Source organism: Pararge aegeria, chromosome 21 (assembly GCF_905163445.1).
Source record: "Pararge aegeria chromosome 21, ilParAegt1.1, whole genome shotgun sequence".
Lineage (NCBI taxonomy): Eukaryota > Metazoa > Arthropoda > Insecta > Lepidoptera > Nymphalidae > Pararge > Pararge aegeria.
In genome coordinates this window covers 13,874,789-13,890,441 of record NC_053200.1, presented here as the reverse complement: position 1 = coordinate 13,890,441, position 15,653 = coordinate 13,874,789, and the positions used below count along the sequence as shown (strand labels likewise).

General features: G+C 35.3%; 1 protein-coding gene across 2 annotated transcripts in view; it reads left to right on the top strand.

The window, feature by feature from the left end:
- LOC120633273 (phospholipid phosphatase 2-like) overlaps positions 1-15,653 on the top strand; it is a 117,039-nt gene that overhangs the window by 15,623 nt on the left and 85,763 nt on the right. The window contains exon 1 of one of the 2 annotated variants that reach the window (XM_039903452.1): positions 3,444-3,680. The exons of the other annotated variant lie outside the window; for it this stretch is intronic. The gene's annotated coding sequence lies outside the window, so the exon portion shown is untranslated. Of the gene's footprint in view, positions 1-3,443; positions 3,681-15,653 lie in introns of those variants that run through there. 2 annotated transcript variants of the gene reach the window in all.

Below are 15,653 nucleotides of genomic sequence, written 5' to 3'. Positions count from 1 at the left end.
CTGTCTATATTATGATATGTACGTTTCAGAGAATTCTACGTAAGTATAATTATAAAGAGATTAAGAGGGGGTTGTCTCATTAATAGTCTATATATATAAATATATATGCATTCATAGAAGGTGACTATATATTTTTTATATTTAACTTAGTCGTCAACACTATTCAATTCACCTAAACACCAAAAAATTTCATAGTTATTTTGAGTGTATTTACAAAGAAGATCGAACTACGTACCTACCAGACCGCACCGATATTTGTACAGAATTACGAATAATAGTTTTTGAAAAAATAAAGTTCGTTGTTTAATATATTCATTAAACTATCTGTTGCCCACGTAACTACGTGTATGATGTATTTAAACTTTAAAATATTAAAAGATTGAAAATGTACTATCAAAATTGTAAAAGTCCAGATAATCCGGATTTTATTACGAATGATTTTGTTGGAATCGGGATTTGAGAAAAATCAGAATTATGCAATCTTTAATTATGTCTTTACGGAATTAGAAGGAAAGTTTCGATTTATTTAATTATTTACTCAGATTTGGTATGTACCTACTTACTGCCTTTAAATAGACTCTAACGACTTTCGCTATTTTGCAATGACCTTACCGAAAGTGATAAAATAACTTTAAATACATGTTTTTTACTCTGTTGTGAATTTTGAATTTTCTTTTAGTTTTAGGGTCCATTACTTCAACAAAGTAACATAATTAAAACGGGTCCAATTCGAATGTGTTTGTCTTACCCTATTGACTGAAAAAAAAAGCACGCAAATAGGCTTAGTAACTATATATATAAACTAGAGGTCCCTCGCGACGTCGTCCGCGTAAATGAATACCTTAAAAGATAGACATATGCTGTCCCAGGCTTTCTTTAGAACTTATAAAGGGGAGAAACTTTTTCAAAGAAAAAAACCCCGATTTTGATACATTCTTCTTTGATGCTATGCTCCTATTAGTGTTAGCCTGATGGTATATACTTTAAAGCCTTCTTCGATACATGGACTATTAAACACGGTTTTTTTTTTTAAATCAGACTCGTACCTGAATCAACCGTTTAGTTGCAGTATAGATACATAACCTAGATACCGACTGAAGCGCAATCTTTCGGGCTGATTTGTGAATCTAAACCATCCAGGGTGCCACCGCATACAAAAAAAAACATTCAAATCGGTCCAGTCGTTTTGGAGGAGTTCAGTGACATACACACGCAAAGTAGAATTATATATATAAAGATAGATGTAAAATAAAGCATTTAATTAGGAATACCCTCCATTTTGTTAGTCTGTTAAAGTCAGTGGTTTAATAATCTTAAAGTTATTCGTCAATTCTTTGCCTGTTATAATTTAGAAAAAAACAAAATTCAATTATTCAAGTTGTCCTAGTTTATAAGCACTTTTGAAACGTCAAGTCAAGAAGGCAGATTCTACCGATATTCTATCGTTTCATAATTTTTCAAGTTTGTTTATTATTTACCTCTTTGATGATTTTGTATTTCATGATGTCCTTCAGGGGTTAATAAGCTTGTGTTAATGTAAAATATTTTCGTTTGTTTATATAATATATTCTACGTTGTTGTCCTTTTTTATGATTCAAAAAATTCAAAAATTCAAAATTCATTTATTTCAAGTAGGCCTAATATAAGCACTTTTGAAACGTCAAGTCTGTCTGTGTGTAGTGACTCTACCACCGGTTCGGAAGGCAGATTCTACCGAGAAGAAGCCGGCAAGAAACTCAGCAGTTGCTCTTTTCCAACATTAACAATTTACATTTTACATTTTAAAGTTCATTTTTCTATCTTGTGAGAGAAGAAAGCGGAGCCGGATGCTTCTGACTACTGAGCCAACTCCTTTGTCACACATTTTTTTTTTAATTCTTTAACAAATTTATGACACAAATGTAACATTTAACACAAATATGTTTACAATGAAGACGATTTTTCTTTCTTTCTTTCTATCTTGAGACTTCATTCCGGAACTGGCCGAAAAGTTCCTTAATATTAACATAATGCTATTAGAGCAGATTATAGCTTTTTTATGTACCGGTTAATGTTCTGCTTAAGAATGTCCTGTGTACCACTTAAGATTGACGTCACGAATTGCAATAAAATTAATTTAGATTTGTGCCTTTTAAGGGATCAGGGTCTAGTCCTGTACCCGTGTTTTTGTTTCAGCCTTGTGTGGCAATGCCAAAATAACTAAGGAGATTTCTAAGCCTACCTCAACCGTGCACCAATAGTTATCACGGAAGGGTTGGTGAAACGTTTTTTCCTACAGTCAAAACCTAAATCATTAGGCATTCGATTTAGGCTATGCCATGGTAAAGTGAAAACCGGTATAAGTATTCTTTTATGTTTCGTTAAGTTCTTTCCTCAAGTGATTGGTTTGTTTTCGTTATCACTGTATAAATATAAAACGTGTCAAGCAGTCTGTCTGTTTGGACTAATCTAAAAATACACTTAACGGCTTTTATCTACGGTTTTAAGAATAAGCCGAGGTGTACCGTTAACTAAATGCGTTACTTTGAGAGTTCTTTATATGAATAAATTGTTAACTAATAACTTATTATTTAAGCTAAACGATTTATTTATCTAAAAAAATGCCTAGTTGCATATTGAATGTGTAGGACTTATCTTTATTAGATTCCGTAAATTTTGATGTTGACACGAATCCGTAATTTTTTTGACATGATCTATATTTGCTGACAATTATTAAGACTTGACTGGTATAATGTTATTTGACGCTAAGTGGCAGCCAGCGGCAAATTTAAGATATCTTATAAATATTTGTCCAGCCGGGAACTGAAGCAGAGACCTTCCCTCAGCAAGGCCTACTGTTAAAAAAGACTTAGAATTTTGACTTTGATTTTCTTATGTAGAGTTAATGATACTGATATTACTTACGAGAGTGAGAAATCAACTTAGAGACTCAATGGGTTTTCATCAAACTAAAACCCCTTAAACAGCTAATGGGAAGCTCTGGAAACATCCTTTAAACGTGAGTTTTAATGCGTAAAATCTGATAAAGTTTTCAAAAGTATCAGGTGTCATTCCAAGTAGGTGCCACAAAAACAATAATTTACCTGACTATTAAATTTTCTTACCGCAGCAGTTTTGTCAGCAGAAATTGCTAAAACGTAACTTAACTCTTAAACCTATTGTATTCCGACCGACATCCGTACATATGCATAGCGGTATACCAATTGGAACGCCAAACGCATTGCCAGTAGGTACACTGTATTATACAAGTCAGTCATCAGTGGTGTAGCGAGGAGCACGCTGTATACGCGCCGACACGACGACGTGAGCGCGCGAAAACACGATAAACGGTCTTTTAATTTCGAATACGACTTTTAATTTTTGAACGTTTCTTAAAAATTGTGTTCTATTTTTAAATAAGAAAAGGTGTGATAAATTTTGAATTTCGAACGCGACTATTTAATTTCTGGACGAATTAGAACGTTTTTTTCTTATAAATTCTGTTGGAATAAAAGCCGAAAAGAGTGTTTACTAATTTTATTTCGAACTTTCGAAGCTCGACTAAACTCTTTTGACATTTTATTTTTAATTTGCGACTCTTTGGTTAAGTGTGTGCAGTGTTCCAATTTTGGTAATTTCGCTGGTCTTCGAAGAAAATGTTTTCTAAATAAACGACTTCCTTAACTGCTCCTAAAGTTTTGGTGAGTGTTTATTTTTATTTAATTAATTTAATATTTTAAAATTAATATCTATCCAGAAATATAAAGTTTAATAATGTTATAAATATAAATTATAAATGTAATAGAATAAGTATTTTAATAATAATAATGAAAAAAAATTGATTGAAAAATCTAGACTAGGTTCCATAAAATAAGTAATTTACTTATTAAACTTTATGTACCTATTTTTTAATAACCAACCAAGTACCAATTAAAAATATTTTGAGAATAGGTAGGTATACGTATTTCAAAAAGTTGTTTTTATAAATACAATACAAAAAATCCCTCTATAAAATAAAGGAAAACCTACCTTAGCGATGAAAAAGGGTAAGTGCGTGGTATGAGTTGCTTTAAAATAGCGTCACTATAAGATAGTGATTACAAAAATAATACACTGCTAAGTTTATTATTGTTTTCACCTTAGACCAAGGCGCGTTTGAACGTTTGTAGCTTTCGTTATTTTTTATAAATTCCGAATAATTTTTTTTTCGAATGTACTTTATTTTTAAATATGAACTCCCGGCTTTGTATAGGTATTGATAACTTGGGCATTGCTTTAAAATGTTACTTAATGCCCGTGTTCATTCACGACTAGCAATGCAATGCCTTAATAAATAAACGCCTAATCTCGAGATTCTTAGACATACATAAACCGTTCACAATTACCTAGTTATCACCTAAGAGTTGGTGAAACGTTTTTTCTCTATCGACATCGCTTAACACATAGGCATTCGATTTATGCGATGCCTAGGTTTATTTAACGTATAAGCATATTGGACGTGGTTTAAAAACTTTATAAACTAGGCATCTATATATAAAAATATCAATATTAGAAATGTAAGTGCGTTTGTTTGTTTCTTGTTTACCTAGGTATTTCCAGCTCAAGCAATTTCATCTTGATGAAATATGTGACACAGAAATATTAAAATGTTCTCCTTTATCCCGGAAAAGTATTCGGTTAATCTAACGAGATTGCCTGTATGTATGTTTGAAAGCCCTTATCTCAAGAACTACAAGTCCAGTTATCTATCTCTTTCATTTATATGAACTTAGGTAGTGGCTATAGGATTGAAAGGTTTCTCTTGGATGGTTCATTCAGCTTCCTCAAAATATAAATATAATAAATAAAATAAATACCTAAATATATTACGACAATACACACATCGCCATCTATACCCAAAGTAAGCGTAGCACGTGTTATGGGTGCTAAGATGACTGGGGGATATTACTATAAATAATATACATAAATACTTATAATATACATATAAACACCCAGACATTTATGTTCATCATACAAATATTTTCCAGTTGTGGGAATCGAACCCACGGCTTTGGTCTCGGAAAGCGGCGAACGGCCGTCAAATTGTACTTATGAATTAAAAACTCTGGAAAGTTAGAGGTACTAGCCGGGGATTGAACTCGGTTTCCCCGAAGTTCTGACCACTGTCTGTCATCGCTTCACCGCTTTACCGCACCCTCCGCAGTATAAAGTAGTTATACAGTGGTTGGATGACGCTGATTTACATATTTGACTAACATGTCAAATACTGCCTAGTGTGAGGTTTTCTATCTACGGTTACTTATTCGATCGAGTGAATGTAAACTACGATTTTTATGGAATAGAAAGAGTGCCATCTATCGACAATACTGTTTCCAAGTATTTCAACTATAAAATCGATCAAAAAAGGCAATCTACTTACTAACTCTTGATTTTTGCTGAAATATAATAATAATAATAACTTTATTTAATCAGAAAAAGTATACATTTAATTAGTGTGAAGCCCTTTATCCTGCGGTAGTTCAAACTGGAGGCTTTCCAAAAAAAAAAGGGAAAAAAAGAAATTAAAAAAAAGAATGATATAAAGTTTTGAGAACACATTGTTTGGTGTTGCATACACCAAACAAATTTTGTGTCGTGATTCAATTATGTTAAATACCATAAAACTTAAAATTAAAAATTCATTTATATCAAGAAGGCCTACTTTATGATATATATTATACTTTTGAAACGTCAAGTCAGTTTGTTTGTAGTGACTCTACCGGTTCGGAAGGCAGATTCGACCGAGAAGAGCCGGCAAGAAACTAAATCTTTAGAATTTTTTATCTTGTGAGAGATGAGAGCGGAGTGATGGCATACGCAAGAATCGAATCAGCAACCTCCATAAAAACATCAACAACTTACGTGCATATTTCCACTATGTGTCATTAATTAACCAATAACTTTCTCTTCCAAAGACCTACATCCCGCTGAAAGGGCTAATAAAAATGTGACCAAAAAAATAAACCCCAAGGTTGATTTTTATGAAACATCCTTTTTGAAGTGAATCATTGAAATTCTTTATATCCCAGCATACATAAAAAGCGGTGATAACCCAGTGGGTAGGAATCCGACTTCGCTTTTGAAGGGGCCGAGTTCGAATCAAGTTATGTTCGTTTTATGCGATTAAAATATCATTTGCTTCAACTGTGAAGGAAAACGTCGTGAGGAAACCAGCATGAGAGTACTCCATAATATTCTCGAAGGTGGCGACCTGGGCGGCCTGCTAGGCTTCTGGAGTGAGCTCGGCTGGCTGGAGTGTCCCAGCGTAGAGAGAGTAGCTTTGCGCAGATAATCAACTGTACTGCCACGCTGATTGGCTGATACCGAATATGAATTCTGCACATCGAAACGCACGATGTTTGAGAAGTCATAAAGTTTGATTCGGAACGAACAGAATTTTTGAAGCGATGGATCGTCACGTTTATCGTACCACATATCTGCTGTAGCCTACCTTAGTACAAGATTTGCAGGCTGGCAATCTAGGAGTCGTTTTCGATTATGGAGTAACTTAATTATCAGAGTGATAGGAATCTTATACGTTGTGTATTAAAGCTCAAATTTGTCTACAAAACTTTAGCTCGCGCTTTTGATAGAACGTTTGTAAAACAAAAATCAGAAGTACAGGATTCGCTATTCTAAAGCGAGTGTTATAAAGTCCATTTTACTTTGACGATAAATAGTTTGATATGCGAAAACGATTGCGAGCGAGCAAATCTCGTAAGGCTACTGGTAATATTAGAATCGCGTGCAATCTAGCGATAACTTAATAACCTGTAGCACAGATTGCTCTTTTGATAACTAAACATTTTATGTGGTTATTAATATAATTTATGTTATTTATACATTCCGAATTATTAAACACAAGAAAGGTTTTTTTTTAATTCTACTACAGGTTAGTCCTTGATTACAATCTTACCTGGTGATAAGTGATGATGCAGTCTAAGATTTTTTTTTTAAATTTTTCTTTTTTATTCGACACCATAAATTCGAGATATCAGCCCCATCGTTCCCTTTACAAAAATTAATACAGCCAAATCCCCACATCATGGTAGCGGGCTTACCTGTTTGGGAGTATGGTAGTCATACCCCCTAGTCGGTTTCTACACGACATCGCACCGGAACTTAATTTGTCGGCAGGGTGGTAACTAGCCACGGCCAAGGCCTCCCACGAGACCAGACCAGCGGAAAATTCGGAAATAATAAATCGAATCCCAGTTCGTATCTCTAACTTAAGTTATGTGCGTTTCAAGTACCTAATTAAAATATCACTTGCTTCAACGGTAAAGTAAACCTTAGAGATTGTCGCGAGTGTCGCCCAGCAGTTTAGCATCGAGAAATGCCGAAGTACCAAAAACTGACGGCCTTCACTAGTTGGATAGTCATCTAAAGAAGTAGAAGATACAAATAAAGAATTAAATAATATTATTATACAGTATGCATTGTAATTTTCAGTTCTTAGGATCCTTATCATTAACACGCAATGCTACTTCAACACTGTAAACATCTATTTGAAAGAAAGAAAGAAAAGAAAGAAAATCATATTTACTGTCACTCATTTGTGTAAAATGTTACATTTGTGTAATAAAATTGTTAAAGTATAAAAATAAAAAAAAATGTGTGACAAAGGAGCTGGCTCAGTATAGCTGCATACTAAAACGCGCAGCACTGGTTTTCAGCCAGCCCCATTATCTTTGTCGTCACTGAATCCTCGCGACTAAACAATAACAAAATAATCATAAAAAAGGACAATAACATAGAATATAATATATAAACAAACAAAAGATATTTTTTACATAAACACAAACTTATTTACATCGAGAAATACGAATTCATCAAAGAGGTAAACAAAATCAAAAATTATGAAATTAATAAACATGAAAACTAAAAAAAAAACTAAAAATCTAAAATCTAAAATTAAATGTAATGTGAGTGTCATTAATGGGAAATAAAGGAAAAAATATTTAAAAGTACTATTAGGTGTAACTTCTTCTTTCTTCTAACTATACCTGCTTGCCTAGTGTGAGATTCCGTACAGGTTAGCTATGATTTGTATGGAATCTAAAGAGCGCCATCTAGTGACAATCAGCATCATCATCATCACATCAACCCATTGCCGGACCACTACAGAGCACGGGTCTCCGCCCACAATGAGAAGGGGTTAAGGCCGTAGTCCACCAAGCTGGCCCAGTGCGGTTTGGTGGACACCACACAACTTTGAGAACATTATGTAGAACTTTCAGACATCAGACAAGTTTCCTCACGTTTTCCTTCACCGTTGAAGCAAGTGATATTTTAATGATTTAAAACGCACATAACTTAGGTTAAAAAAACTTAACTAAGATTTATAGGTGCTGGGATTCGAACTCGACCCCCCGTAATTGAAGTCGAGTTCCTACCCAATGCGCTATCACCGCTTTACTAGTGACAATGCGATTTCCCATTATTGCAGTCAAATGCCAAGTTATAGTGCAATAAAAAAAGGATGCCTTTTATTTTGGTAAATTAGCGAAACCTTTTCCATGGCAATTTTAAATATTGCTTTTTTGCACGGCCTAATGGACATTCATCCTATAGTGACCCTTGACCTTTGTCGCACCCTCGACATACCTTAGGTATTTTAGCCTTGCAGGCGTTTTCCTTATGAGCGCCACCTGCCCCCTTGATTGGGATTCCAAGGCGATGGATGCGGGGAATCCATCACCCGTTGGAGATAGGTCCTCGGGTTGGAAGGTGCACCCTGTGTTCCCCGTGCGCCTTCGGCGATTTGTAGTAATTTTAGGGTCTCAGAGGAGCAGTGGCGTGCACTTCATACATGCGTAGAAGCACTGCCTACCCCATTAAATGATATCACTCGTAAAGTGCGAGGACTTTTCCATTTTCTGCCAAGTTTCTGAATCATGCCTACTCTAGTCTGAAACCTTGTGCACGACACTGCAGAGGAGGGTCTGCCACGGCGGGCGCCGCTAGCCACCAGTCGATTGGTTGGAACACCGTGGGGTTTTAGCCGGTACGAGTCTGACATAACCACCGTGCCTCCCTATGGTACGGTGGTTGAGCTCTGGGTCAAAAACTACCCCTGCAGGTTAACAATTACCCCAAAATTAACTCGGATGAAGACTGTGTTCAGCTAAGCCATGTCTAAGTCTTTCAGCTATGTTAAGAGTTGGAAATTTCTAAACATTAAGACTATAACGACACATAGCCTGCAAGCGTATCACGTGGGCGGAAGTGGTAATAAAGTTATACATTTCGTACGCGCCGTGCTATAAAACTTATAGGATATAAAACTCGCAAAGGAAATTATGTGTTACAAAAACGTGTATTGTTCTTTGTTAGGAAGGTAATATAAATCAGAAGTATTGCGTGGTAAATTTAAAAAAACCCAAATCCGTAATAAGGTTTAAAACATGAGGAATAATTAACTGATATGATTGAAAAGGTTAAAAAAACAATCTCAAATCTTAAAGTTATTTCAAACGCAAATTTTCATTCATTTCTATTTAATACACACAGCTGGAAAATGTTTGTGTGATGAACAGGAATGTTTTTCAGTGTCTGAGTGTTTATCTGTATATTATTGATAAAAAATATTCATCAGTCATTTTAGTAACCATAACACATGCAACGCTTACGGGCTAGATGCCGATGTGTGTATTGTCGTAGTATATTTATTTATTTTATTAATTAATTTATTTAATCTCAAAAATTGGGCATTCAATTTGTATTTCCAGAGATTAGAGCCTTCAAACTAACGAACAAAAACCATAATTTAAGCTTTTGATAAGATATTATTATAAGATAAATATATACCTACTAAGTATTTTGGCAGCAACATTAAGCAGACATGTATTTTTTCCCACATGCAGTATGTCTGCAAGTTGTAACCCAATCTGAAATGACCCAATTAGTGCCAATTAACTGGTTATGGTGTCAGACACCACACTCGAGTGTCGAGTGCTATTTTAACGGTAGGCGACGAATCTTATGCAGACATGCGATAATCTAATTAGTCTTGAGATAGTGATGCGTTCAAGGTTTTATCTGTGACTCAGAGATAAAAAACGTAACCACTCTCAGCATTAATCCTTTCTCATAGGAAAGAGGGATTTAATGTTGAGACCCTCCACCCTGTTCTAATATGTAGAACTGTCAGGCACATAGTTTCCCTCACGATGTTTTCCTTCACCATTTAAGCAATTATTTTTATTGATGGAACAACGCACATAACTTAGAAAAAATTATTGTGTGGTTTAAAAAATTATTATTATTAAACTCTTTATTTGTATACCACAACATTTAAAATATAACAAAAACAGAAACATCGAAAGAAGTAGTAATACAAAAGGCGGCCTTATCGCTTAATAGCGATCTCTGCCAGGCAACCTTAGAATTAGGAAAAAAAAAAAGAAGAGGAGAATAGACTGCTGGTGGTACAAATATTAAAATACATACATGCAAATAACTACATGCCAATACATAAACTAGTGTGCACAAATAGATAAAAAGTAAATAATATAATAAATAAATATAAAAATAAACTAATATATATAATAACAACACTAACATAATTAAATACTTTAACATACAATAAATGAGTAAGTACATATATACATACTATTAAAAGTCGTTAACAATATAATGGGCCTTAACTGCTCTTTTAAATATCGCCAGTGATTTGGATCGTCGTATGCTCAATGGAAGCGCATTCCACAATTCCACAGCTCGTACGCTAAACGAACGCTTATAAAATTTTGTCTTATGATAAGGCATACACAGCGTCAGCGCACGGCACGATCTTACACCAGATTGCTCACCAAGAAAAGTGAACTTCTCTTTTAAATACGAGGGAGTATTTAGATGAAATAACACACAGTACAGAAGAGAAAGTACATGCATATCCCGGCGACGACGAATAGGAAGCCACTTGAGTTTTTGTCGAAATACGGAAACATGGTCATATTTGCGAAGGCCAAATATGAACCGAATAGCCAGATTTTGAAGACGCTCAAGTTTATTAAGCTGATCCTCGGTCAGATTAAGAAAGCTTGCATCTAAAAAACCAGGGTAAAAGTGAAACATTTTTTTACATTATAGACATTTAACTAAAAATTTTCGTTAATTAATTTTATACTTGAACAATGGTAATTATAATGGGAAATGATAAAAGTAGACTAGCTCTCCAACTAATATTTTTATTGAACCCTGTGTCTTAGAGTACGATATACATAATACTTACTTAACAATTATTTAGCTTGAGATTATACTCATATCAAAAATTTAAAACCAATATTTTAAAATCTTCAAGACATCCATCTTTCAATGATTTTCAATCATTCTATTATCAATTCCATCTTCATCGTAAATGAGTGATAGTTTATACTCTATACACTACACGGTCAGCTGATGCGGCGCCGCCATATTGGTCTCGGCTGCACTGACGAGCGCCTGTCACTTTATCACTACTCCGCGGCCGACCGTCACGCGACATACAACAGACAGCCGAAAAAGTTTGAGACGTTGTAAAAAAAGTTTCACTTTAAAAGCTAGAGGTGCGTGCTGGCATTCAACCTCCCCCCCCCGAAAGTAAAGTCGAAGTCCTACCTGGGCTATCACCGATTCTAACATCGGCTCCTTTTTTAAAACATCTTCCAATTCTATAAACGAACACTGCTATATCTCGACTATTAAAACCATATAATTTTATAGGAGATCCGTCAGATTTCTCAGCGCTTAACGACCTGCGTACCCACCTACGTGCTGTGTAGGTACTTCACGGGAAATGGTCTCAGATGCAATTGTCGAGGCTTGCGTAAGTTGATAAAAAAGTTGTCGCAATAAAAACCGTTTCCTTTCCATTCGAGGTTTAGGGTCGATTCAGACATGCCACGGTCAGGGCTCTGCGGACCGGTGTAATTGTGGTACTATTAGGATTTGCTTTCAGTTGAATCTTAATCTTAGCTTGAATCACGTGAATCGTGACATGTCTGGAAAAACCTTTATTTGAGTTCTTAAGATCATCACGAGCACAACCATTATTAAGTCACTTTTTATGAGAGACCCTATTCCTACTTTGGGAATGAAATCGTGAATCGTGATCTTAAATTAGGTAAGAAATGATTTAAATGCAGACAGGATGGTCTCTTTTTTCGAGTCGTCAAATTTATCACTCTTTCATAAAAACCTTTATTCTGTTGTTATGATTTTAAACTAATAATCATGCAAATCAAAAAAGCATCGTACAGCTTCTTAATTTAAAAATGACGTTGTCAGTGTAGTGTGTCGAACAGTTCGTGAAATTACCAACGAAAAGAACACGAAAGCGGGGGTAGTCAGATTCTGCCCGTGTCGTCCAACTTGACATCTCGTACCTCCGCATTCCGTTTGTGACCACGACCCGTGCAACTGGGACGAAATATCGACAAATCCCAAAATATTATCGTAGTATGTGAACTATCCCTCGGTTCCTGAACAATCCCTTAGTGCCTGAAGACCAAAGTTTTCGAACAGTGCGTGTTGCCAGTGATGACCTATGGCTCCGAAACATGGTCGCTAACTATGGGCCTCATAAGAAGACTCAGCGGGTGATGGAGAGAGTTATGCACGGAGTATAACGTATCTCTACGTGATCAAATCAGAAATGTGGAGATCCGTAGAAGAACCAGAGTTACCGACATAGCTCAACAAGCTGAAGTCCAAGAAGCAATGGGCGGGGCACATAGTTCGGAGGAGGGATGGACGTTGGGTTCCCAAGGTGCTGGAATGGCAGCCGCGCACTGGTAAGCGCAGCGTTGGTCGACCCCTGACGAAGTGGACGGGCGACATTAGGCGCGTCGCAGATAGCCGCTGGATTCAAGCGGCACAAAACCGTGGAATTTGGAACTCCCTACAAAATACATATGTCCAGCAGAGGACGTCTATCGGTTGATATAATGATGATGATGATGTGAACTATATTTAAGAAGATTTGTTGATATGACTAGAAACACCCGGCTAAGTTATTGCTGTCATCTCACTACTATATACTTAGGTACTATACACGTGTCAGTCTTTTGTCTTCAATAGGGTTGTCATCAGTTATCTTTTAGAATGTGTTGAATTTGTTTGTATGGAATAATAAATATGTATGTATGGAATAATATTCTACTAAAAAAGTAATTGTATGTGGCGATTTCAATGTCGACATTTTACTAGAAAATGCAACAACTGCTAGATTGCTTAACTTATTTAAATGTTTTAATTTGTGTCACACTTTTAGTGAACCTACTAGAGTAACTGCAACTTCAGCATCCTGCTTAGATAATATTTTTTTTCAATTGTGACATTTTAGATAAAAGAATAATTAATAATTTAAGGTCAGATCATTGTGGTCAACTTATTACTGTTTTAAATACTATCAATAAAAGCAGACAAATTATAAAGTGTAGGCCAATAACTAAGACTAAATTAATGCGATTCAAACGTGAAATTACTGCGAAAATCCCTGGTATTGCGTGCGAACATTTTCATCCGGACAGTCTTTATAGTGCACTATTTAATACTATAAACAACGAATTTAATAGAGTATTCAACTTTAAGCACATCAATGTCAGTAATAAATTAAAATTTAGTGACTGGGCTACTGTAGGTATATATAAAAGTAGGGAGAAGTTGTATGAGCTGTATGATGAAAAACAATTTAATCATACTCCAACTTTCGTAGAACACGTAAAAAAATACTCTAAAATATTTAAGAATGTTTGCACTAATGCGAAATCGCTACACATTAAATATAGTATAATGAAATCTGATAACAAAATACAAACAACCTGGAAAATAGTTAATTACGAGTCAGGAAAAACTAAATCTCGTGATGTGGATTTTGAACTTATTGTTGATAACAATAAAGTGACGTCTGACAGGGAGGTTGCTAATACTTTCGAAAACTTCTTTCAGAATGTTCCCATTTTGTTAACAGATTCTCTAAGCTCTTCACCAATAGCAGCTCAGCGTATATTGAGAGATAATGTTAAAGAGTGCAATGTTTTATTTAATTTTAAACATATATCTGCAATAGATATTGTAAAGAATTTCAGGTTATTAAAGTTGCAAAAAACCGGTGATCTGTGGGGTATGTCGGTGATGGTCATTTCTAACATTATTGACGTTATTGCCCCTTATCTAGCTGTAATTTTTAATGAATGTGTTGATATGGGTATTTTTCCGAACCTAATGAAATGTAGTAAATTAATACCCCTTTTTAAATCCGGTCAGAAAAATGACCTTAACAATTACAGGCCTATTTCAATCTTGCCAACTCTTAGTAAGGTCTTTGAAAAAATTATACTTTATCAACTTTTAAATCATTTTAATGTAAATAACTTACTTCATCCGGAGCAGTACGGCTTCACTAAAGGTCGTAGTACAACGGATGCAGGCGCAAGACTCATAAAGCATATTTACGATGCCTGGGAACGTTCGCAGAATGCCATTGGTGTTTTCTGTGATCTGTCCAAAGCATTCGATTGCGTTGAACACAAAACGTTGTTATTAAAACTAAGCCACTATGGCATCAAAAACGTTGCACTCAATTTAATTGCCTCTTATCTAAGTGATAGAGTTCAAAGGGTATGCGTAAAAGACATAAAGTCTAAGGGATCATCTGCCTTAATGGGTGTCCCACAAGGCTCAATTTTGGGTCCCTTATTGTTTCCGGTGTATATAAATGATCTGCCACACCATGTCAGGGGCACTTGTGAGATTGTACTGTTCGCAGATGATACATCTCTCATTTTTAAGACTGATAGAAACAAAGATAATTTTGACGATGTAAACCGTGCTTTGTCACATGTGTCAGACTGGTTTACTGTTAATAACTTACTTTTAAATGCAAAAAAAACTAAGTGTTTGGAATTTGTTTTGCCTAACGTAAAAAAAATTGATAAAAACATCATAATAAATGGAGAAACACTTGAAATAGAAAACTCCACTGTTTTTCTAGGAGTGACCTTAGATTGTAAGCTACAGTGGGGTACCCATATAGAAAGCCTAGCGAGTAAACTCAGCTCAGCTGCATATGCAATCAGGAAAATTAGACAGCTTACCGATGTTGAAACAGCTAGGCTTGTTTATTTCGCATACTTTCACAGTATTATGTCCTATGGGATCTTGCTGTGGGGAAAAGCTGCAGATATTGAAAGTATATTTATACTACAGAAAAGAGCCGTACGATCAATATATAAACTTGGATCACGCGAATCGCTTCGTGAAAAATTTAAACAAATAGGTATTCTTACAGTAGCTTCGCAATACATTTATAGTAATATAGTCTTTGTGAGGCAAAATATTACTCTTTATAAATCAAAAGCTGAAATTAACAATCGACTTACCAGAAACGGTCATAAATTGGTGATATCTGCATATCGTCTGCGAAAGGTGCAGAACTCCTTTCTTGGGTTGAGTATACGCTTTTACAACATGATTCCTAAGGAAATTCTTGACCTACCAATGCATACATTTAAAAAATGTGTAAAAACGCATCTAGTACAGCGAGGTTACTATACATTTGATGAATTCCTCAATGACAAGGTAGAATGGAAGCAGCCAGCCTCGCTCTCATCTCCCGCAAGATAGCAAAATGATTGTAAATGTTGATGTTG